At 39.3% G+C, this 26,227-nt stretch overlaps 1 protein-coding gene across 3 annotated transcripts in view; it reads right to left on the reverse strand.

Moving 5' to 3' along the window:
- Window positions 1-25,764, reverse strand: part of Lrrc8b (leucine rich repeat containing 8 VRAC subunit B) — a 57,576-nt gene extending 31,812 nt beyond the window's left edge. The window contains exons 1-2 of one of the 3 annotated variants that reach the window (XM_023720341.1): window positions 25,745-25,764; window positions 2,748-2,800 (exon numbers count right to left, since the gene is read on the reverse strand). The gene's annotated coding sequence lies outside the window, so the exon portion shown is untranslated. Of the gene's footprint in view, window positions 1-2,747; window positions 2,801-5,803; window positions 5,822-11,657; window positions 11,681-25,744 lie in introns of those variants that run through there. The other 2 variants (XM_023720340.1, XM_004635744.2) reach the window with 2 other exon arrangements.
- Between the last annotated feature and the right edge of the window lie 463 nt (window positions 25,765-26,227).

Consider the following 26,227-nt stretch of genomic DNA (forward strand, 5'->3'; position numbering starts at 1 on the left):
TAACCACTAAGAAGAATATATGCAGTGTATTATTTGTTGAAACTGTACTTCCGATTTGATTTGAAACTGTCTCATTGCTATCTATCAATAAAACTGTAGAAAAAAAAAAAAAAAGAAATATTTCCTCTAAAGTCCAAGTAAGGTCTAAGCAGTTTTGTCTTAATCTATCTTTTATTATACTATGGTCATGGAAGGTTTAAAAAGGGAACCATTTTTTTTTTTTTTTTTTTTTAATTTATGTATTTGGTATAGGGTCTTACAATGCAGTTTGGACTCATAGTGACCTTCCTGTTTTCAGTGTCCCAGTGCTGGATGATAGTTGTGAGCCACCACACCAGACTTGGTGGCTGGCATGTCCATGAGTGGGGCCAGTGCAGCACCTAAGCCCAGAGATCGAATCCCCGTCCCTGCGCTTGCCTAAGGAGGTGCTCAGTCTGCTGAGTTATCTCATTGGCCTCGGGAACCAGTGTCTGTGTCCAATGTTGTGCTAAAAATTCTTAGATCCACAAGTTCATTAGTTTTTCTATGATACAGGCTACATGTTTCTGTTTTATGTTGCACATATGTGATACGGTTGTTATATGAATGTTAGCTGTATGTTAGTTGTTACACACAACTATTTCTGTTACTGGAGGTGAGGCTTTTGCTCATTTTTCTGTCCATATTAAAACAAGCGTCTCACTGTACAACCTCCAGCTGCAATTTCCTGACTTCAGTAACCATTAGCAGTATTCTTATTCCCTTATGTCCTTCTCTGGCACCTACTCTAAAGCTAATGTCACATATTTTGTTATGGCAGAATGCTAATTTTGGTGTCTGGTTTCTTATTCTGCATAAAAAATGACACTAAATCTTAGTGGCTAAATAACAACTCATTATCTCTCTGTAGCAGTTGTGTCACATGGCATGTGCTGGGGTGGCCAGAAGGTCCAAAGCCAGCTGGTACTGGTGAAGAACAGACTCTCTGTCCAAAGAGGAAGGATCATTAGATGAAGTTTAAAGAGAAGAGAGAAGCAGTGTCGCTGAGATAAAGAAGTTTTTGAAACAAAATTTATTTTTCCCAGTGTTGGGAACTGAACCAGGAAGTACTGAGCTGCATCTTCAGCTACTTTTGTTTTAGACAGCATCTCACTAATTGGCCTTGGTTAACCCTCAGAGTTGTAGTTCTCCTACCTCAACCTCCTGAGTAGCTGGGATTGCAGGTACTTTCGGCGTTCACAAAGCAGAGGGTCAAGAAAAGAACCTGACATCATTGTCAAATAATACACAGAAAACCAAAGGAGAACAGAGATGTCTATCTACCATTTGGCAATTTCCTACTCAAAACTGTAGAGGAATAATGGTTCTGTAAAACAATGATAAATCACTCTAATCATCTGAAGCCCCAGAAGATAGTGACTGAATAAATTAAATGAAATAATCAAGAAATACAGTTACTAAATGAATTAAAACCACAAAAACAACTCCAGAAATCTTATCAAAATGTGAGCTGCCCTGAACCTTAAAGAACATTGTTTCACTACTGCTTATTTCTAGCAGTTCTGAAATATATATATATATATATATATATATATATATATATTTAATTTAGATAATTACATGTTAAGGAAAATATCTTAATTCTTTGATGCTGTTGGTAGACTACCATGTTATCTAAATAGTGAAAGTAAAGAAGTTGATGATTAAGCTATCATAAATATAAAGCTGCATTAGATGGGGCAGACCTGAGAGGGACTGTCATTAAAATAGAGATTAACAGAGAGCCAGACCCCACTGAACAAGACCACCTCAGCGAGAAGGGATAACAGGTTGGATATGTGACAATAAGAAAGGAGGACACTGTGGCCAGGTCAGAAGCCTGGAGAGAAGTGAGCGGCAGCCTTTCGCCAAAGTGAAGAGTTTGGCTAAGTAACAACAATCAGTGACAGAAAAATCACCGAGGAGTTATAAGTAGCAGATGGCAAGTTCTGTTAGCATTTAAGTTTAAAGTCAGGTCAATGAATCAGAGTGGAAATGTAGACATATCCGCTCTCAAATTAAAAAAAAAAAGTCAAAGGTTTACACTTCCCACTGCAAAAAGAAAAGTATCCAGAATATGGTAGGGAACAGACCTACTGTCCCCATCAATGTGTCACCTCGATTATATGTTCATTGCTGGGTGACTTTTCAGATATATCCTGTATCCATATTGGAGAGCTGTATTATTTAATTGAGCATAGACATTCCTCATTTATCACATCTGTGTCAAAAGCTCTGCCATGAAACTAACAAGATTAATGTTCCACAATTATAAAAGGAGAATGATGTTTGCAGGAAACAACAGAATATATGGCTTGTTTAATTCTGACTGGCCTAGTCAAGAGAAGCTGGGGCATCTCTCACAGAAACATGGTAACTTGGTTCTGTGCATTCAGGGAGTGACCTCAAAACTTCAAGAAGAGACAGACACGGACTTGCACGTCTTTTGTAGAGACTTACTATTCCTTAGACCTCTAAGGTTGAAAAACAGTGACAAGTATACAAATACAGCATAGACCTTCCTGCTTACAAAACCCACAAAGGACAGGAAGATGGTATTTTAATTAAAATACACAAAGGTTTAAATTTGTTTTAAAAATACTTTAAATGGACTTTACTTGAAACATCTGTAAGAATAGCAATTTCTTTCTGTCTTCATTTTCCCCCAATCTACCAACCTACTTGTAATTATCTTCACCCTAGTTTACAACCCAAGATAGTCATCTTACCCTATGAATGCTGGTCAACCAGAAACTGCGATTAGTTTCAATTTGTGGAATTCCTAAAGAGAAATCATAAACATACTGTCATACATTATGCATCACAGGACTATGAGATTATCCACTTACACGGCCCTAAAATTTCTAAAATTTATAATTTTATAAAATATAAAACCAACACTTTTTAGAAAAGTCAGTATATTAAAAAAAAAATGAACATGGCCTCTCACAAAAGGCATTAACGAGCACCCAGGGAGAGCAGTAAGTCACATCACAAGCTACACACGCCATCTCATCACACGGCATAAACTGTGAATATTAAATTTTTAACACAGAATAAGTATTATACCTGAGGCACTTTTACAAGTAAAAGAAAAAACCCATTGAAAATATCTATGCTTTTTTAAATTAAACAGAGGAAAAATGACCAGAAATTCTTAATACTTGGGATGTCTTTCTCTATCCAGTTTGGTGATTATTTTTGTTGTTTGATTAAATGCACAATATTAACATTTGCTTTTGCCTCATTATATATCATGCATTTTCTTAACATTGTTAAAGTTTTTCTAAACATCATTATTGATAGAAGATAATACTTTATACATGGACCCATAGTTCCCAAAATCATCCTCCTATGAATTTTTACATTTTTTACCCCTAATGATATAAACATCTATACACTATACTACTGTAATTGCTTTTGCCTAGATTTCCAAAACAAGTGTACTGGGCTATACAGCACGGCCCTTTTAAAGTCTCTGGTACATGGTATCAACCACCGCCCCTCCAAAAAAAAACAACAACAACAAAAAAAAAACAACAAAAAAAAAACAAAACAGGCCGCAGTAACTTTCTCTCCTGTAAATAATGCATCAATAGCACTCTCAACAGACATAGGAGTTATCATTAAAAACAAAACGGGCTGGGGAGATAGCTCAGTAAAATAAGTGCATGCCTGGCAAGCGCAAGGGCCTGAGTTCAATCCTCAGTACTGCAAAACAAAACAAAACATTAAAAGCATTTGCTAATTCCACACATAAAAGTTGATATTATTGTTTTATTTTGCATTTTTTTAAATTAAGTTGAATATTCCCTATCATGCATATTAACACATTTCATTTGTCTTTTCTATTCAATTTACAGAAGCCAGAGGAATATTTTGCCAAGAAGGCATCAAGGTGGAGCTTAATGAAGGCGCTCAGGAAGAAGCCACTGTTGCCAAGTAAAAGAAACACAAGGTAGCTCAGTTTCTTTATCCAGGGTAAAACTAAATTATTCAAGCCAATTTCAGAAACTGTAGCAAGTTATCCTCTTTCCCCCTCTTCAGCAGCACCCAAAAGTAATAAGCTGTAAGAATAAAATCTGAAAATTCTAACTGGCAACATTTCCTATAGTAGAATAAATCACTCCTGCTAGAGGATACAACAAAGGCCCTGCTGTGGAGCCAGGCGCTCCCACCCGCCGGCTATGCTACTTGTAAGTGTTACCAAACTGGCTTTATCTACCCCCAGGAACACTTTCTCTCCCCACAGGTTGGACATAAGATGTGTGTTTTTAACTTCAAAAGTTAATTCCAAGATAATTTTTAAAGAAAAGTACCCTAGAAGATTTGGAGAAAACAATCACTTCACTGAATTCTCTTCTTTCTCCTGTAAGAGCTTCTTTTACAAGGCTCCCACTGAGAATTTTTTTTTTTTTTTTTTTTTTTTTATGGAACCGGGGATTGAACTTAGGCCCTTGTGCTTGCCAGGCAAGAACTTACTCTACTGAGCTACCTCCACACGAAGGGACACAGGAAATATCCAAAGTGACCGAGGATTGAGGAACAGTAGGTAGAACCTGATCTTTGATAGAAAAACGAAAGATCCCCTGGTTTTTTTTACTGTGAAAGCAGATGAGTCTGGGTGTTCTTTCTTCCTCCTGGTCAGCACAGATAGGGTTAACAAAATAAATTCCTCCATCATACAGCAAGGATCTACTATGCAGTTTTGGAATCTGAGACTGTTTTCCATTCATGTGAGTTTCCTATAGTGATAGGCACATAAAATCATAAAGGCAAAGATCTAAGAAGAAGCCAAGAATTACTCACTCATTTATTTTTCTGGTGCTGGAAATCAAAACTAGACCGTTAGACATGCTAGGCAAGTGCTCTATCACCAAACTACATCCCCAGCCCTCAGTCAGGAATCACTAGTTGCAGGGCCTGAAAGGGTAAAAGTACAGCCCAGGACTCTGCAGGTGAGCTACGGCAGGGGGAAGCTGTGGCAGGAATCACATAGTGTTCTCCTCACTCACTCTGCCTGTGCAATCTGTAAGTTCCAAGCTACTGATATATTCAACTAAATTCTCTTATTTCATGAAGTTGAAAATTTTTTAAAATCTTTCCTAAAGTTTGTTTATTTATTTGGTTCAGGTTCTTGCTACACAGCTTGGACTACTACTGATCCTCCTGTCTCAGCCTCCCAGTGCTGGGATTACAGGTGTGCCGCCACACCCAGTTTCACAGCATGCTGGGGTTCTGGGCTCTGCACACCATGCATTACCGGGGATCCAACCCAGGTGCTTGTGCTTGCCAGGCAGGCCCCTACACCGCTGAGCCATCTCCCCAGCCCGAGTAGAAAATTTAAAAACCAACATCCTGAAAGAAGGACACTACTGTTCACCATCTGTCCCATTCAGGAGCCCACGGAATCACCTTCATGGGCCACTCTGACCACTGCATGCTGAATTCATGGCTCCTTTGCTTGTGCTTAGCAGACATATTTACAGATACTTAAAATACTTTAAGTTTTATAAGTTAACTTGCCTCAAGTTCCTTGAGATCTGGGGTAATATTTGTTTATGTCCCCCAAAATCAACCACAGTGTGTCTTTCAGAGCTAAAGAAGACACTGAGAAGTTTTTATTTATATTTTGGGTTTCGCATATAAGAGAAACTATGCATTACTGAAGTTTGTGTTTCTGATTTATTTTACTTAATATTATGGTCTTAAAGTACATTCATTTACTCAAAATAAAAATAAAAGATAGGGGCCAGGGATATAGCTTAGTGGCATAAGTGTCTACCTGGCAAGTGCAAGGTCCTGGGTTTGATCCCTGGTACCAAAATAAAATAAAATAAAATAAAATAAAATAAGAAGATAGGTAATAGGAAGCAGGGAAATCTTTCTCAAACAGGAAGGGGAATTAGAAATGGAGGGAGGGCAGGAGAAGGGAAATGGAAAAGAGTTGTAGAAAAAACTGGAAGTCAAGCTCCTGTAAATGGGAAAAGGACCAAGAGCTGAAAGGAGCAGAGAGGGATGGGAGGAGTCAGTATGAAAAACAGCGAAGATGGTTATGTGAAGATAGAACTGCCCACAATAAATGTTATTGCTATTTACTGCGAACAGGTACTAAGGGGAAAAAAGCAAGAGGACACACTGGAAGTGACTGGAAGGAAGGTGAGGATTCCAGGTGCTATTTCTCTCTGGTCAGTAGAGATCCTGGAAAGCAGCAAAAGGCAGAACTAGGTAGGCTCCTAAATGTGCCTCTCTCCACATAGTACTTAGTTTTTCCACTTAAGTGCCGTGAACAAATATTTAAAGAGTAAGTTTGACACAGTATTACATCTTGAGCCTGACTAGAGCCCCAAGTAGTAACTGGTTAGCCCACCTTGGGTGATGCCATGGCTGGTTACGCCCAGTGTGCACCAAGAGCATTTCAGTCCTTACTGAATGATTACGTGACATGGCGCCAGGCAGGTCCCATTACCCAATTAGGAACAGGAGTATGGAGAAGGCCTGGCTCTCATAAAATGAGAAAATAATTGGTACACAGATGGTGGCAAAGAAAGTGGTGGGGACAGAGCCTCGGGCATTTTCATCACCCCATGGCAGGTACAGAGATGAGCAGCACAGGTTCAGCCTTCACCCTTCAGGACGAAATAAGAAAAATTCATCCTTGCCAACTTAGCCAGCAAACATGACAGCTCACAAACTGGAATGTAGAACTGCTGTCAAACTCAGCATGACTGGCTGCATTAGAACGACTGTGAGTCATTTCGAATCAGTGATGGGCCACTGCATAATGCCACAGCATTCCTAAATAACCTTAATATCTTGCCTAATTATTTCACAATCTTTCTTTTTAACAAGTTAGCTTTATAATGCAACAGGAGTACACTAAGATGAAATTCGTCAGCCATCACCTAAGTTAAGAAGGCTGTATACTGTGCTGTTCTGTGCCTACTAATTGTACTGTCTGCTTTTCCTGCAGACCACAAACTCCAGGAAGGCGAGGGCCTGACATATATCAGGTGCTCCATAAATATTAAAATCCCACAACCCTGTGAGCAACGATCAGGCTGACAATATTGCATGACCTTGGATAGTTTTAGGTTCATAAAGCTGGTCGCCCTTGATAGTGATCATTATAAAGAATGCTATATGTACTATAAAACAGTACTTGACACAATGAGAAAAATCAAATTGCTGTGCACTGGAAATCAGCTTAGTTGTTAGTTTGAGCTAACTTCTGACCAAAAAAGTGGGTTTAATGTTTACCCCATGTTAAGTGGTCATGAAGCATAAAAGAGATGCATTTATTTATAGTACTGGAGATCAAACACAAGGCCTTCCAATGAGTGACACTGCTGAAACATGAATGATATTTAAAACAAACACTGCTACCTGACTGGCTCCTCCAAATCAACAGTCATGATGCCATACTTTATATTTTTGAAAAAATGTTTTGCATTAATGAGGACTAAACCTACAGCTTTCCCACCAAACTAAAAAGCCCAGCCCTTTTATTTTATTTTATTTTGGGACAGGATCTTGCTATATTGCTCTGGCTGGGCTTGAGCTTGCAATCTCCTGTATCAGTCTCCCATAGTTCTGGGTTTACACGCATACATCACCATACCCAGGAAAGTCAATCTCATACTTCCTTAGCATTTGGGAGCATGGATATTATACTGCCTTTAAGTTGCATCACAACTACTTGGCTAAATCCTTTCCAGTCTCCCTCTCTGAGCTCTAGTTGAATGTGCAGGTCTGAGCAACAGAACAAATTCTCAGCAATTATTTACTGAGTGCACAGGAACGATGGGAGATAGAAAGGGGAACGCTAGAGGGCCGGCAAGATAGCTCAGCGGACTATGCACCTGCTTTGGCAAGTGCAGGGACCAGGTCCTGCATGCCGTGCTGGCCCCTCCCCCGGGAACACTGAGTCAGTGAATGAATACGGGCGTTGGTGGCACATGCCTGTATTCCCAGTGCTGGGAGGTTGAAAACAGGAGGATCACAACGAGTCCAATCTGTGTAGTGAGACCCTGTACCAAATACATAAATGGAAAAAATAAAATAAAAAAAAAAGAAAGGGGAAGGCTAGCATTGGTAGTGGGTGAGGTAGGTATTACGATCACAGTTGTGAAGGTGAAAAAGCAGAGAATCAGAGAAATTAAAAAAAAAAAAAAAACTTGCTCAAAAAAAAAAAAACTTGCTCCAGCTCATAGCAGTCAGAACTCATAGCATCTTTAAGTGCCATCTGCTGCAAGCCTCCTCCAAAAGCTATATAAAAAGGAGTTTTATATAGACTATAGCATCCCTTTTTCAGATCTATAATTCATCTTAGAGAAAAGACAAGATTCAGAAATGAGAGGTACACTGCTTTTCTAGCTCATCACTCAGCATTTCTTCTAGCTAAACAGAGCCAACAAGAACTCCTTCCATCCTGCCTGCCTATTAAGTAATTAAGATTGACATGATAGATAGCCAGAGCCATGCTGCAGCCTGCGCGCACCACCGCATGCAGAGAAACACGCACCCTCCAATTTAATAACAGGATGAATAACTCACATTTAATCTGCATGTAAATGATCATGTTTTGCATGGCTTTTCTTCCTGGCATACATAGAGGTTAAAATAAATTTCATATCATCTAAATGCAGCTTAGTTTTATAAATACAGCCTGGCTTAATAAATAAACATCATATGCCTTCAATATGTTAACTTACAACGTTAGGCCTGGTTCTTATCCTAAAATCTTAAAGAATGTTTAGAAGACATGGCAGAGAGAGGAGCAAACTTGCAAAGATCATTGTGCCTTTGTCATTTACTACCTGCTGGATTGTAGATGTGCTATCCAAGTGTCACCTTTCTCATCTATAAAACAGTAAGAATGGTGGCTTCTGCTGAATGAAACTGTTTCAAGAATTAGGCATTTTCAATGACTTTTTTTTTTTTTTTTTTTTTAACGGTACCAGGGATTGAACTCAAGACCCTGCACTTGCCAGGCAAGCACTTATTCTACTGATCTATCTCCATGGCCCTTGTTTCAAGAATTAAATGAAGCAACTACAAACAAACCCTTAGCACAAAAGTAGGCATAAATCAAGCCTTCAAGGTGGTAATTTATTAATAGAAAGATGGCTTTATCTAAGATTAATCATTTAAAATGTAGCTTTCAAATATCATCCTGTGAACAGAAACCACACTAGATAGTAAGGCTTTCCACCTCATTAGTGATTTCCAAGTCAGCCCTGGAACATATCACATTACTTCAGAACTACGTTTTCTCAACCATTTACCAGGGGGCTGGTGGGTTAACTTAGCTGTCTAAAGCACCTTCTTGAGCAAAATCAGTCAGGGGCAAGGGATTATGGTTTGAACCCCAGCATCACATGCCACACCAGGTGCGTCCTTAAGGCAGCCTGAACCAGCCAAAAAAAAAAAAAAAAAAAAAAAAAGAATCCTTCTCAATCATTTACCACATGAAACACAAGTAAAACAAATTGTCAAGCTAATAGACTGTGATGCAACATTTAAAGAAAGTACCTTAGTCACTTTCTTGTTGTTGAGACAAAATACCTTATACCCACAAGTTTAAACTCCAAGTTCAGCTCACAGTTTGTAGAGGTTTCCGTCCATGGAAAGCTGGCTCTAAGGCACAGTGGTGTGGCACACAGGCATTGCAGAGCAGAGCCATTCATGGCAGGGCAGGCAGAAAGCAACAGCAGCAAGCAGTCTTTCTCTTTTATTCCATCCAGTCTATTATGCAGCTACACCCAGAACTATAGTAATTCCAATCAGTAGACTAATTTACTGTCACACAGCCTTAATACCAGTATAACATTCTCTAGACCCTGCCAGCTCTGCAAAGCCCCACCTGTGCATGCATGAGGCCCTAGGGAACATCCAGACACAAACCTTCACAGCTCTGACACCATCTTCACCTGTGGACACAATGTCTGCCACCTCAGTCACAAGCCTTGCTGCAGACAAGTCAGTTATGGCCACTGAACCCCAAGCCAAGGACTGTCTGTAAAGTCTATAATAATCATGGCTGTAGAACAGCATGAATCTGGGTAATGCTACTAAATTACACATTTATAAATTGTTAAAATAATGTATTTTGTACTGTGTATTTTACCACAAAAATCCATAATCATATAAAATAGGAAAACTGTTTTTAGTGCTTTAAAATGAATATAAATCATATAAATTAAGTATACAACGGGCCCTTGATGTTCTAGAGAATATACCAGACACAAAAAATATTACTTTAATGGTAAATTTGCTTTATCTATGAGTCACAGGGTAGTACAGTAAACACTAAATGCTATATTATGAATTTTGTTTGTGACTTTGAATTAGAAGGATTTGGTTAGGAGAGGTGGCAGATTCTCCAGAATAAGATCAGAATAAAGCCTGGCATCACTGCCTTCATTTTGTAACTATCCTTATTACTTTAAAATTTTGGGTCAGATATCTGCTTAACTCTACATGTAGGAAGGTTAATCACTTGAGTGTGTCTAAAAATCAGTAATACAATGTTTGCTATTCCTAAATTTACCTAGTCTAGTTTATCCTCCTTTAAATATGAAGATGTGAATATAAGAGTAACTATTATATTTTCAAGATTTGTAGGGATATCCAGTTGCCTGCTTCATAAGATCCTGACCTAGAAAACTATAGTCACTGTTTTAAGCCTATAGTCCTTAGATTCTAGGAAAATCAGCACCTTGGGCTGGAGAGATAGTTCAGTGGTCTAAGTGATAGATAGCCTGGCAAACACAAGGATCCGAGTTCAATCCTGGTACCACATTCCGTGCCAGCCCTGGAACCCTCAGCACACAGTGCTGGCTCCAAAACTGGGCACGGTGGCGCATTACAGCACTGAGGAAGCTGAGACAGGAGGATCACTATGAGTCTGAACTGTGTAGTGAGACTCTGTATCCAAAAAAAAAAAAAAAAAAGCAGAGCCTAATCATGATAAGATCACAATGCCTCCCTTCTGAGAGCAATCATCCCATGGAGGAATGGAGGCTGTTCCCTAAGCAATCACTTCACAGGAACTGGATTTCTACCTGAGTGTCTGTCTAGAACACCTGCGGTCTCCTCTGGAACCACCTTGCAGAACCAGTCCTGTGATAACTACTGGACCATGACTTGATTTGGATTATCCACCCTGCCAGCTGTGCAAACCTCCAGCCCTTGGCTTTTCTATAAGAGCTCAAATTTCCTGTCAGGACAGACCTTGAGCCTTTGTATCTCTTCTCTCCATGTGGCTATGTTCATTTTTTTCCTTTACCACTGCTCATGTCTTTGGAGTTTGGGGACAGGAGGCCAGGCCTGGTCTGTTTGGACCCTGGGAGCCAGGGCTTTTGCCCAAAACCTCCAGCAATCCCCCCAGTTATCACTGTTCCTTGGGATACTTCAGCATGTGGGTGTGGGTCACTGTGGCTACTCAAGGGACCCACAAATGAGGTTACAGTCACTTCTCACCTCATCATACTGGCTGTGCTGTAGACTTTGATAGTCTGAACCACTGTGACGAAGGTAAAACTACTGATGCTTACAGCTTTTCCCTCTCTGTCTGTGTGTCACCAAGTTGGTGTTCACAAACATGGGGCAACTTTACAAAAGTTTTCTTCACTTACTGGTCTGCTGTAGTCATTGATTTTTCTATTTGTTGATCCGCTGCCCTGTAAAAGATGTAAAGCCACTTTAGGGAAAAGCTACGGTTCTAGTTTACTTTCCTACCTTCTGTTCACAAGCCCGAGAGGTTGCATTTATTAAATTCAGTCTCATGTCATTTTTCCACTTCCCCCACCAGTGGCTGGCTATCCAGTGGCAAATGCACATTCAAGTGAGTCCCAGATCTGCTTCCACCATCATCTATGTGCCCTTAAGTCTAGACCCTCCTCATCTCAGCTTTACAATACAATGTACTAGCTGAAGAGTTGATCCTAATGGTAAAATAAGTATCATGGAAGCACTTGGAAATCATTACAGTGACAAATGAAGAGGGGAACTCTTATAAAGAAAGCCAATTCTTTTCTGGTAAAACAATTTAAAGAGAAGATGTCTTTGTCAATTGGGACATTATCTTAGACTGAAGCAAAACAAACCAGGAAGTGAGCTTTATTTACACCACTTTGGCTCCAAGGAAACATAACAGCAAGGGCTGCAAGGTCATTGACAGCTTATAATATTTAAGTCATATTACACAGTCAAAAGGAACTTCTCAAAAAATCCCAGAGGCCCCAGAGGCCAGTGACAATAAGTATGTGACCCCAATTCAGTACATCAGTAAATCCTTTCACTGTGATAAAGCAACTTGGACACAAAATTCTTTCTCAAATCTACCTTTCAACAATGGACCAATAATGGATCACATTAGCTGTCAATCAGGGACTTGGAAAAAGAGGATTCAGTAAATACCACCCACCAATGCCTGCGATGCACAGCTGCTGCTACCTGCCCAACCCAGAGAAGGCCTTTAAAAACTTTCTAGCCGGTCAAGGCTGCTTATCTCCTCCAAGTTTTATTTTCCCTGGAAGGAGGTGTGGGCAGTGATGAAGCATTAGGCAAGAGCTTTGACAAAGAAACAGGTCTGCTTTGGAATAACAAGCTATTACATCACTTCCGTTTGATGTAAAAAAAGTCTACTTTTATAGCTCAGTGTTAACCAACCTCATACTCCAGCTTGGTTAGTGACTGCTGAGAGTCAAAATCATAAATTGCCATTTGCTCCTCAACCAGAGGGAAAAGTGTGACACTTTTGGGGAAACCACTATGGGAGTCATCTCACAATGCACAGGCTTGATGCTGGGGCCACTATGCTGCCCACTTTAGATGCCATCCCAAGTCTCAGGAACCCAGCTACCCACACTTGTCTGATTTGACTAACAAACTGGGTATTCCCACATCTTCCTCAAGCTTGAGGATTTACTAGGATGACTCACAAAATTAAAAAAAGGCTTTACTTTTATCAGTTTGCTATAAATGATACAACCAGGAACCATCAAATGGAAGAGATGCAAAAAGCAAGGTATGGGGGTGAGGGGTAGCATTCCTGTCGTTGCCATGTGTGCCACCTCCCAGCAGTTTGGTCACCAACATGGAAGTTACTTGAATTCTCTGGTTTTGGGAATTTTATAGATTTAGTTCAATGACCACCAGTGACTGAAAATCTCCAGTTCCTCTCCTTTTCCAAGGGTCGGGGGTGAGACTGAAAGTTCTAAAACTTGAATCACACAGTTGAAGCCTCTGGTGACAAGTCCCCATCTGGACGTTAATGGCTCAACACGAATCGCTCCATTTGCACAAGCTCAGAAGTGGCTGAAAGGGGTTGAGTGAATGTCAGAGGTCTCCCTGTGAGGCAATCCCAAGGGCTTTAGGAACTCTGGCCAGAAAACTGGAGCAATGACCAACTATCTATTTCTTGCTCTTGATACTGCTCCTGGAGCTACATAAGAACCATCTCATGGTGAAGCAGTGCCACTGAATTCACTCAGCAGGTCAGGGTCACTTTCAAAGTCAAATAAGGTGTCACTTAAGTCACTGATGGCCTGAGTGTGACTTATAAAGCTGCTTTGTAAGAGATGTCTCTTTGAGACCCTGACCAGGTCTCTTACAGCACATAGTTGATGTTCTGTATTCTTTCCCTTCATAACACATCACTCATCTACCCACAAAGCTCTAGTAAAGGTTCATCTCTTTTCCACCCCAAGTCAGTTCTCTGAGGTATGGTCTGTATGCATTATGCTGATCACTGTATCCCAAAGTCCAGCATGAGCCTTAGTCTCTTTCTCTGCTGCAGAGACCCAATATCTGGTCTTCTACAGCTGAAAAGAGAAGGAGTTTATTTTGACTCATAACTTGTAGAGGTCTCAATCCATAGTCTTCTGGCTCTAAGGCAGGACAGAATGGCTGAGGGGCACAGCAGAGGGAAAGGTGCTCATGTTGTGGCAGTGGGGAAGCAGAGAAGCAGGAGAGGAGAGGGAAGGGAGAGGTAACCTTCCAGAGGCCACACCCACAGTGCCCTGCAGCGGCAAGGCAGCTATGATAGCCCTACAATCCAGCCCCCTCCCAATGTCCCACCTATAATTCTATGAGGCTTTGGAAGAGCATCTAGATATAAAGCATAACAGTATGCAAAAATTGTGACAGCGTATCTATTGAACAAATCAGTTAAAATTAGATTTTCTTGCCTTGAGCAAAAACTAGTTTCTTACAATCTTCACATTATCATGCCTTCCAATTACCAAGTTCCATATGACATGCAAAGATCCCTGAGTCCTTTAGCAGTGACTAAACTCCAGTGAGCCCCATCAGCAAGAAGAGGCACCATCATTTCATTAAAAATAATTCAGGGCAGCTCTGGGCACAGTAAAATACTAAGGTGAAGTTTCTATAAGAACTCACAAAAAACCCCAGAATCATCTAGGAGGCCCATATTCCAAAGAAGATGACAGGTAGTTTTGGCAAATTAGGATGGCTTCACAGTTCAGAGGATTCCCTAGCTTCATGTGATATCAGCAAGTGAAGAGCCCAACTTCTCTCTAGGAATTTTGGAGTTCTGATGGTTTTCCAGGTGACTGGCCATGTTTTCTATTTGGAAATTTAACACACAGCTTCTACATCAGGGAAGGACTTTGTAATGGCTCAGTGACAAATAGGGTGGCACAACATGCACTGTCTCCTATCAGTGACTTAAGTTTGTCCTTTTTGCAGACTTATGAATCTATACTTCTTAGCAACCAAATTTAAAAGGTAGAAAGATGCCAAGAAAGCTAATGTTGTGTTTCTTTATTTTTCCCCCTCAACCCCACACAAGAAATATTTTCCTATTTATATGTGATAACACCATCTACTTTGACTTGTGGAGAGGTTTTTTTTTTTTTTTTTTTTTTTTTTTTTTTTTTTTGGCAGAACTGGGGATTGAACTCAGACCCTTGCGCTTGCCAGGCAAGTGCTTATTCTACTGAGCCATCTCCCCAGCCCCTTGTGGAGAGTTTTATCCAGTCAGGAAAGACAATAACTTACTGTTAGTTGAAGAGAGGTAAAAATGATGAAGGTCCCATGTATCAACAACTTGGGTCACTGCAGGAGATAGGTCACCACAAGAAGGGGCAAGAACTTGAAGATATACTCATAAGTGAAATAAACCAGACCCACATGTATAATTATTATATAGTCTCCCTAGTATAAGAACTCAAAAGAAGAAATAAAAATAGAAAGGTACAACACAATTAAAAGGAAAGTGAAAACTTGATTAGACAACAAAGAGAGGGCAAGGAGAAAAGCTAGGAAACATGACAGGGGCAAAGTCATACATTTATATGCACAAGATGCGTAAGGCAATGATCCTGAGAATCTTCAGCATGTTTTTGAAACTAGCAGTTAATTGCTATGATTCTCACTCTGACTAACTATATATGCTGATACCTGTGAACTAAGCAACTGCACCGAAGATAGCAATGTGTAATGGTAGGGTCATGCTTGGAATGCCTGTCATTCTGGTCTTCTAAATATGTACTGCTTGTCATGACATACCAATTAGTGTCATACTGTCTCTCAAGTAAATGTTTGTTTAAAAAAAAGGGTAATAAATGAAAACGAGACAAGAAAAAAAATGTCACAGGACTGTCTTGCTTCAATGCTGTATATGGTCAGATTTCTAAATTTCTGTGTAAAAATATGTAACTGTTTATTCCTATTTTTTAATTAAAAAATTTTTTTTCTTCATATTTTGTAGGCACTAACAGTTTAACATGTCAATACTTGATGGAAAATACCTGTGAGGTTAAGCTCTGCATATGTTGTAGGGTAATAATAAGCTCCTCTTCTGCAGGGTTAACAACCTAAGTTTGCAGACCAAAAATTAGAGAAAAAGAAGGGCTGCAAGGACAGCCAACAGCTTGGCCCTAGCCTTTCAAGGTCAGTGAAGACTCAGGATATAGGAGAACCTATACTATAACATCATGTAACTCAGTTGTGTCTCAAATTTTCTGATCAAGAAGATTATGGGCCACAGAGGAAAGTGATCGATGATGTAGAGTGTGCCTAAGGAGAGTCACATGGAGAGAAAACATTTTCTCAGGCTTTCACAGAGAGCACATTGGTCAAGCAGTGGCTGTGACTCATCCACATGGCTGACACTGACAAAGGATCTACAAACTGGGGTACAGGGTTTCAGGATAAATCCTGAGGGGATTTGACTGATGTTCAAAAGTTACATTTCTTGTTATATAGGTCTTGCTTTGTCTAGGTATTAACCATCCAGCAGAAAAGTATAAAAACGAAGTATAAAAAGTAAAATCATATTAATATACTGAGCTATAAAAGGCTCAAGTCAACAACTTCTGACATAGCCAGTCTTACGGAAAACCCACTACTATTACGGACTACTGGATTATACTGGAATATTTTGCTGAATTCATGCCCTACAATATTTAAATGACAATGGAATACCCATCTATGACAAAACTAAACAAAAAAGGGGGATGTATCTGTATATTCAAAATAGGATAGATATACAGCTGCATTCTCTTAATTCAATGAATAGAGAGATTTGTTTGAATAGTGTTTGTGGACAGGATATCATGTCTGCATCTTGTACAATAAATAACCACTAAAACAACAATACGTAATGTATTAATTATTGAAACTGTACTAGTAATCGGTTTTGAAACTGTCTCACTGCTATTTGTTTCTCAATAAAATTATTAAAAAAACAAAAACAACAAGAAGGGGCAAGAAAAGAATGTTCCCTGTTGCATCCATTCTACCTCAGTTTTATTCAACAGTCAAAGCCAGGCCACTTCTGGCTGCAAAGCATCAGACCTGGCCCTCCAAAGGAGCTTACGCTCTTGTGAAAAAGGCACAAATATTAGAAAGATCAAAGAGATTGGATAGCTGTGTTTTAGGCCAATCTACTGGATAGGAGTAAGTTCCTCCACAGGAATGATGAGCTGGACCCAGACAGATTCACCTACTGGACAGGTGGGATTTCACAGGACATGAAACAGAAGAGAGGGGGCTTAATAATAAATAGGGTACATAATATTTTATATGAAGGCATGAAACAACGAAAGTGTGTAGGAAAAAGCCAAGGTGAATTAAGGGAGTGAGCAAATGGACATATTGGCGGAGTGGCAGTTTTGATATATAATGATAAGAATGAAAAGATTAGAATCAAACATAGTCTCAAATGTCAGGCAGAGTATTTTTTTTAGGATATAATTCAGGCCAAGAGTATATTAGGCACTTGAAAAATTATTGCTTGGAGGATTAAAAACATCACTTTTAGAAATTAAGAGTCAAAGATTTTTATGAGTAGAAATAGATCAGACTTGATCATATAAGCACTAATAAGCCACTGATGGGATCTGAATAAGGGAATGCTGGGGAAAATACACTTAGGAACCTTAGATACTGGGAAATTAATTTAGAAAAATCATGAAAAACTCATTGTAAGAAGTCTGATATTGGGAGAGAAAGCCTAATTTTATATTACAATACATATCTAATAACCTTGAGAAATCAAACATAGACTTCAAAATGAAAATTCCAAGTAGAAAAAATAGTTATGCTATTTAAAAATTCAAATTTCTAGATTAGTCAGTAAAATGATGCAACTTGACACAGCAACTAGGTTTTGAGGAAGTAGGCGTTTCCTAAAAATCTGAATTGATTTTTTTTTTAAAAAAGTTCATTTGATTAGTGTTTTGGATTAGAAAGAACCTTAGTACTTTGATGGAATTAAATGCTTTATGGTAAAAATACCACTTTTAGAATTAATAGCCAAATATAAGAGTAGTTCTTAAAATATGCACAACAAAGGGTACCAGAATCCATTGTCAGCCATATTTACACTGTAGCAGGCCATCACCTTTAGAATACACAGGTTGAAAAAATTCATCAGAAAAATCATTACACATTATATCATTCACCAGGCAATCAAAGCTGTTTAAAATAAAATTACAATCACTCTAATTATTGACCAACATTTCATATGTTTCATAACTGGTACTCAAACTGTTTAGTAAAACACATGATTTTACCACACATTAGCCTGATTAATTTCAGAGCCAAAAAAAAAATCCTTGTTTTAAAGAGTTTAATCACCAATGTAGATATTGTAAATTTTATTTCTATAAAGATTACTACATAATATTCATCTTAAATCTAGTCCAAAATGCCCTTATCCATTATGAAATATATTCATAAACATATTATTTACGTATTTCCCAGCAACAGAGTTGTGGGAACAAAAGAGGAAGTGAAACAAAACATCACACTGTGAAAGCTAAGTAAAATGAAAGAATACACTGGGAATTAGATGGGTCACTATTAAGATTTCACTTAGAAGCCCATCCCTTCGAGACATCAGTTTAATCAAAACAGTAATAACAGGGGCCAGCAGGATAGTTCCGTGGTCTAAAGCACCTGCTTAGGCAAGCTTAGGCAAGCTTAGGCAAGCCTAGGGACCGCGGTTCGATCCCTGGCACCGTATGCTACACCAGCCTTGCTCCCCGGGTGGGCTGAATTGGACACAAAAATAAATAAAATAAAAGACATTACTAAAAAAAAAAAAAAAGTAATAACAGGAATTTCAAAAGCATTCATAATGTTGTCTGGCAACTTCCCCAATCTTTTCTGCAAAACCCTTTCCTGCAGCCAGGCTGGGCCCCCTGAAATGTGAGCATGCCCCCAACGTGTTGGTGGCTGAGAGGGACTAGCCTATTATTTTCCTGCTAGTGAATTTACACAACCATAGTCTTTAAGGAGGGGCCAGGGAGATGGCCCAGTAGAACAAACACTTGCCTGGCAAGAACAAGGGCCTGAATTCAATCCCGAGTTCCACAAAAAAAAAAAGAAAAAGCTTTGGGACAAATGTATCTTCCTCCTCTTCCTCCTCCTCCTCCTCCTCTTCTTTTTATTTTTGTATCTTACTTTTTAGGTAAAAGACAAATCCTATTTCTAATTGTTTTGCTGGGATTACTATCATATATTTTATTCTACCATAAATTCCCTAAAACAGGAAGTGCATTTATTGTTTTGTTTGTTCATTTTTGAACTAAGACCCACTGATCTAGGCATAATAACAGCTATTCTAAGTAACTAGTGAGTATTTTTGCTGCCCAAGGAAAGTGCTGTCCCAAATTTGTTACTATAAAATTTCCCTTCAAAGATGAAGCCCAGGACTGTCAATTTTCTTACTCCATTGTACCCCTTATTCCTAAGAAGCTGGGTTATATAAAAATAAAGTGAATTATCACAGTATTAAGTCAGCTTTCCTGGGACACAATGCTTAAATACACATGACTTAAAAGAACAGAAGCTTGATTCAACTCACAATTTCAGGGGATTTAGTCCATAATCCATTGGCTCCATGGTGGAAACATGAAGCGGTGGAAGGGTATGATGGAGCACCCCGTTTATGGCAGCAGAAAAGCACAGCAGGGCACACCAGAGAGGGATGCAGGGCCTGACACAGACCCCACTGTCACTCCTCTCTGACCCATCCAGACACATCTAGAGGTGCACTTCATTATTCCCCTGGGAAGCTCCCCAGCTAGTTGTTTTGATACTTGAAATGTGATTTTTTTTTCATTTTACATTTTAAGTAGGATTTGAGAAAGCTTTATATTATATACTGTATAACATTTTGGTGAACATTTACTAGTTACCTAAATATCTAAGAAAGTAGTTTCTCAACTACACTCAACGTCAGCAGTGACTTGGCAGGCCCTATCAGACAATGCACAATCCAAATATGCATTATGATCAAAAACTAAAATGAATGTTTAAATTAAAACAAAAATGAACTTGAAAGACACATCGCCACTAATACCTCTCAAAACATTTTCCCTCACTTCAAATGAACTTATCCCAGCATTCTGGCCAAGTCCAAAGCCATTCTGGAAGTCCTCTGTGAGCAGCTTTAAGCTGTGTTATCCTAGATACCTCAATGTCTTGAGTCAATTCGGAATCTTTATTGTTCATGGTCATCTTGACTTTGAGGAAAAACCAAAACCTGCAGAGTACTAGATTTGGTGAGTAAAATGGATGAGGATCCAGGGCAGTGCTTTCCTAAGCTTCCCTTTCAGTTGGATGGAAGCTGACAGCTTTGATCACCTCTTGTAAAGATGCTCATGAAAAAGGACTTCTAGAACTGCTTCAGAATGTGGCAAAATGATGGGGCACGTGTGTTTGAAAAGAGGGAAGGTGCTCTGACGGGGGATTATTAGCAATATGTCTTCTGCTATAAGTTTTTAAAATTTAAAGTATGTATGTTGATCACCTCTTATATCATTATCATTCTGCAGACAAAGCATACAACTGCTGCTACATATCAGAATTAAGTTTTAAAAAAACAAGCCAAGGATATAGACAATGGCAGACACCCATTGGTATGCATGGGCATGTAAGACACACACACACACACACACACACACACACATATACATATAATATGCAAATCATGTGACTAGGGAATTCAGTAAATATTCGAGACGATACTAGGTGGCCTGGACACGCCTAAGCGAGCAAGCTCCTTCTACTGCTGTTCTGTCAGGATGAAGAGCTGATCAGGGCACGTGATCAGAGCATCTGGGGGCTGTAGGAGTCAGCACGAGGTGGGGCAACCCCTACTCTATTCCCTTTCATCTGGGTACCTTTTTCCTGTTACTCCCATACTCTCTACCAAACACTATAGCTTCACTTTAGAAACTGATACTTTGTTGTTTATTGTTCACTTGTCTTGAAAGGGAGAATTTATTAATTTGCTAAAGAAAGGGTTGATTAGGACAAGAAATACTTGTTAATATTTACCCTTACAACACTAACAGAATTTAGGAAGATGGTCAGTATTACACACAAAATAAGTAGGAAGTAGGAAAATGGTAATAAAGAATTAAACGGCAGGGCTGGGGAGATAGCTTTGTGGTCTAAGCACCTGCCTGGCAAGCGCAAGAACCCAGGTTTGATGCCTGGTACAGCATGCCATGCTGGCACTGCAGCCAGACATGGTGGCGCACGCCTGTAATCTCAGCTCTGGGGAGGCTGAGACAGGAGGATCACTACAAGTCTGAGCTGCATAGTGAGACCCTGTACCAAATAAATAAAAGAGTAAAAGAAAAAAGAATGATATAGTTGACTGAACACTGGTATAATGCTTTGAAGTAATTGCAGCACTCTTTTTGTCAGAAATAGTTATCTAAATTATGCCCTTTGGATATCAACTCAGAAAAAAATAAGTTGTCAACAACACATGGCTAGTAGGCAAGAGCTTGACTGAGCCTAAAATCTCTGATTTCAAGCACTGTACTTCTGTAGCCAGCCAAAGCTGCTGCTTCTGGGATTGACAGAAGTACTTCAGGAATGGAGAAAGCAGCACTGTTGATGTGCTTCCCAGTTTTCAGGGACACACAGGAGCAGGGGCAGACATAGCACCACGCGGGGAAGGGTAGGAAGTGGGGTCCTGGGCAACGAAGAGTAATAAAATAAGTAAGACCAAGTATATTTGGGGCTTCAGATTCCACAGTGAAGAGTGTACCTGACCTGATATACAGCAGAGAACCATTACAGACTCTAAAAGAATGAAAATATTTCAGGAAAGTAGACCTGGTGGGGTACAGGAGATACACAGGGCAGGGGGAAGCGGCAGTGGCAGGGCAAAAGAATGAAGATGGTAGCCAGGGAGGCCCTGCTGCAGTATTCAGCCATAAAGCCGCGAGGACCTGGAACGCGAGAGTGTCAGGACCACCAGCGGTGGAGAAACAGGAGGAACCGTACAGGAAAATCTGACAGGTAATGGTTGACAGGGGAGAAGGGGAAAGGAAAAAGGAGTGAGGTTGGGCTGGAAAGGGTCTATCTTAATGTGATAGGTAATAAATATGCCAGTATTCGCTGGGGACCAGTAAGCAATCTGAATTTTCCACCTTGAATCAGGCTAATTAGTAACATAATTAAGGTGTTATGCCTTTATCAACAGCTTGACATAGCTAAGTTTTCTTTCCTTTTTTTATTAGTACATGGCTGCAGTATATAATGATTACACTCATCGTGGGGAGCTGGCACATGTACACAACACACCTTAATCCTTTATGTCTTTGCCCTTCCCCTGCCCCAACTCTTGGTATTTTTCCTACTTGCAAAAGATCTATTTCCCTATTTCTTATTAAAGTTTGACTGATGATTGCACTGAAGAATGAGCCCAGTAGACAAGCTGCAGGAGGCGAGCTGAAAGGGCCATTAAGGTCCAGATCATAGAGACCTGGGGATCATGCAACAGAACCATCAGTTATTTTCACAGGGGAGTGACATCACATGGTCAGCCTAAGATTTTACATTTAGAAATTAAGAATTTGCTACTTTGGTAGCAGCATGAAGAATTTATTAAAAAGGGGGAAATGTGCACTGGGAAAAGACCATACAGATCAGTGGTTCAGGGATAAGGAAGAGATTTAAACTAAGACATGGATGAGAGTGAACAGCTGAGGGGATAAAGCAAGCCTATCGCCACGGCTGTGAAGCGTTTTCCAGCAGGTGCTCTGCTAAGTAGCTGATGGCTATGGAGTCCAAGGTTCCTTCACCACTCAACAATGCACGGGGCAGCCAGGATGCAAAGATGGTGACCTCCCAGATTTTGGTTACAATGTCAAAGTGGAGGAGGGTCCACTGAGTACATGTGGGGCTTCAGATTCCACAGTGAAGAGTGTAATTGACCTGTTATACAGCAGTGAGTCTGCAGTACCTTTGGGCCTCCCAGGAAGGAGGCGTAGAGGGCAGCTGAAAAAACAAGCCTGAGGGAGGGAAGGGAAGAGAAATCCATTTGTTAGGTTGTTCCTTTTTACAATAGTCCATCTACCACATAAAGAGATCTGTATTTCCATTTAAAGGTTAAAGAGAATTTTGTGAAAACTGAACGGAATCCACATGTCATAAAACACATATATGCACACAACTACAAAACACCTTTTTGAATGGCTGCTACTTGGCAGCCCAACGGGAGGCAGTCTAGGACATTTTTGTTTTTAAATAACTTGCAGCCTTCCAATTGTAGGTGGTTTTGCCTTCCTGATTATGAACTTCCAGCTGTCTAACAAAACCCATAAGGATAGAATTTTCTTCTCTCTCTCTTTCCCACTTCAGTGTGTGTGAAAAAACAACAACAACAAAAAACTACTTTTCTCCAGCCACCTCAACTTGTACCTGTGCTTTGAACTACTGGTTGTAGACATATTGAACATATCTGGTGTATTAACAGGATTAACAAAAACAGGAAGGATTTTAGAGATCATATACTTTATATTTTATAAATATAAATGTCCTTTCTTTGCTGGAGTTGGAACATCTATCCTTAGGGAATATGAATCTGAAAAATTTTTCTTGTTCTTTTCCTCCACAGAATGTATCTCTGTTTAATGTGGCTGGCAGTTATCCTAATGTCTGTCTTTACCCACAGGTGGTAAGCTCCATGAGCACAGGGTTTCTGTTAGGTTTAGTGAGGTCTCCTCACCATCAAGCCCGGGAATTAGAGGCCAAGTAAATATCTGAGTGGAGTGAATACATCAGTCTATGATTATTCCACTTTGCTAACTTAACATTCGCTTTTCTTCAGCAATCATGTCTCAATCTCCATGGTCCAACTTAATATTCTCAACTATGATTTCTATTCGTATCTTCCAAAAAACACACTCAGAACTCAAAATGTGGCGAAGCCATTCACATGGGCAGACTGCAGCCAAGGGTGACGCTCTGTTCCCACCTCTCCAACTGATATTGCTGCCCAGCCCTGTCTTTGGAGGAGAAACTGCAATGATTTTTCTCCCATCTACCTTGTTTAAACATCTGTTTTTCCTGTTTTCAGTTTCAGTATCTGTTTCAGTCTAGGCTTTCCTTTGGCTTTTGACCCTAGGTTACCTGAGATGGACATCTGTTGTTTTCACTGCTTTAAAGTTTGATCTTTTTTTTTTCTTTTTTGTGAGTAAACACTGTGAATGGTCTAAGCTTGTATTTATTTACAGACTATAAACTCACATTACCTAAAATTACAAAACATATTTTGGACTACTTTCCCCTGAAGGTTCTTGACGTCCTTCTCCAACCCTGTTATAATATCTAAAAAGAAACCTTATTCCAAATTTATGTTAAGAATGAAACTAAAACTTCAAACTCAGAAAACGATGTTAGGTAATTTATGCTACAATTTTTCCACTTAATATCTAAATACATTAGAAAAAATGTGCTTTTGGTCTCTCTGCAAAATGTAGTCAGTATAACATACACTTTTTTTTTGTCATTAAACTGGGACTAATTTAGTTAATGGGTCAATAGTTTTAAGATATCATCTGTATTGGTGAATTAAGATTAGAACGACTCCAATCATCTGTACACAAGACAATTCACGCGACAGCATTCCTTTCTTGGGCAGTGACTCAAATCAGCTAGACCAAAAATAAATCTGAAGGATACACAGCTGCCATGTGGGCACAAGCAAGAGCAAGAGGCATTTGTTTCTCCCTATGTGTACGACTGGGTTTCTCAATAGGACTGCAGTCCAACAAATGTATATTCTCCCTCTATGAAGGAAGAGCTCTTTATGGCCTAGGGAGGGAACTATTAGATTTCTTGGCCCTTATGGGCATGATACACTGCACATAGTAATTTCTTGATTACATTTAATAAAAAACAGATACTTAAATTCAGTAATATGTGAACCACTTATAAAATAAAGGTTCTAAAATTTGACAGCAAGATTTTATCAAAGGAACATTGATATCAAAATTCAAGGGTCAGACAAGAGCTAGACTGGAATTTTCTATGTTTACTGGGACACAGTATATAGCAACATTTCTTTTCATTTAATATTCCTTGATTGCCATTTAAAATTTTCATTATGGAACGCTTCAAACTTCCAGAAAAGTAGAAAGCATGTATAGTGAAGCCCATCTGCCCATCAAAGATAAAACAATCATGATACCCACGCTTCACTGAATTTTCAGAAACTAATTCTACATATATCTTGCCTGTCCTATTTCAATATATATCTGTAAAGCAGGAACAATCTTTAAAATAACCATAATATAGAAACTGTTAATGCTTAATTATTTTGACCAACAATTTTACATGTTTGTATCTAATAGTCTGAACAACTACTTTGAAAACAACAATATGCAATGTAATGACCATAATTGACTTCCTATGATCTTGTTTTTTGATATTCTGTACTGTTTCTAATGTTTATTGTTTCCATTCTCGTTAAAATAAAAAATACAACCACAATATCATAAGCATACTGGTATGCTAGTAGATATTTACCAATGAAACACACAGAAGGTCTGATTTTTGGTCTCTAATTTTTCATGGCATAATTAGACCCACCATGACCAATTTCAAACTACTACCCTGATGTCATTGAACCTGGAATTGAGAAGAGCTTCGTAACACATCATTTCCTAGGACTTCCTCTCCACAGACATATTAGAGATCAAATTATAGTAAAAGAATTAGGAACTGCTAAATTTGAGTATTATCCTTAATAATTTAACTTTTTATTTTTAAATTGTGTTTAACAATTGGCTTGCAGAATTTCTAAAAATAGAGAAAACAGTTTTCATAGACTTCATGTTTGTTAGCAGTACCACACTGACATCCAAATAATTAACCATGTCTTAGTATTAACCACCCAAATCTCTCTGACATGTTTCTTTCTGCCCTCTTTTCCCCTTACCAGTAGTAAGTATTGAAGCAGGAAGGAAGAAACGTTTAGAAAGTCAAACCCAACAGGCTTTCCAAATGACTCAGTGCTCTCTTCTGGGTGTAACTCAGCCTGCTCGAAAGTCAGATGTCCTCATGAATATGTAGCTTCATACCACTGGGGACTCACAGCAATGCTTTTAACTTGTTTGTTTTGCTCATTTTCAGGCCCCCAAGAGAAAAGAGGCTGAAAAGGAACAGGAGAGGAACTTGGAAGAAGAGAAAATATGACCAGTGCCGGCAAAAAATCCTAAGCTAATGGATTCTAAGAGGAGGAAGACCGCTGAAATGACGTGAGTTAGTCTTCTGTGCCTGTTCCTGATGTCCCTAAAACCTCATTATTCACAGTTAAATGCACTGTTTGCACTTTGCAATAAGTAAGTGGGTTCGGGGTTGCAGTTTGGGTACTCGTTCCTAAAAGGTTTGCCACCACTGGTATACACCATTTTATTTTTTA

Source organism: Octodon degus, unplaced genomic scaffold, assembly GCF_000260255.1.
Source record: "Octodon degus isolate 3935 unplaced genomic scaffold, OctDeg1.0 scaffold00074, whole genome shotgun sequence".
In the NCBI taxonomy this organism is placed as follows: Eukaryota; Metazoa; Chordata; class Mammalia; order Rodentia; family Octodontidae; genus Octodon; species Octodon degus.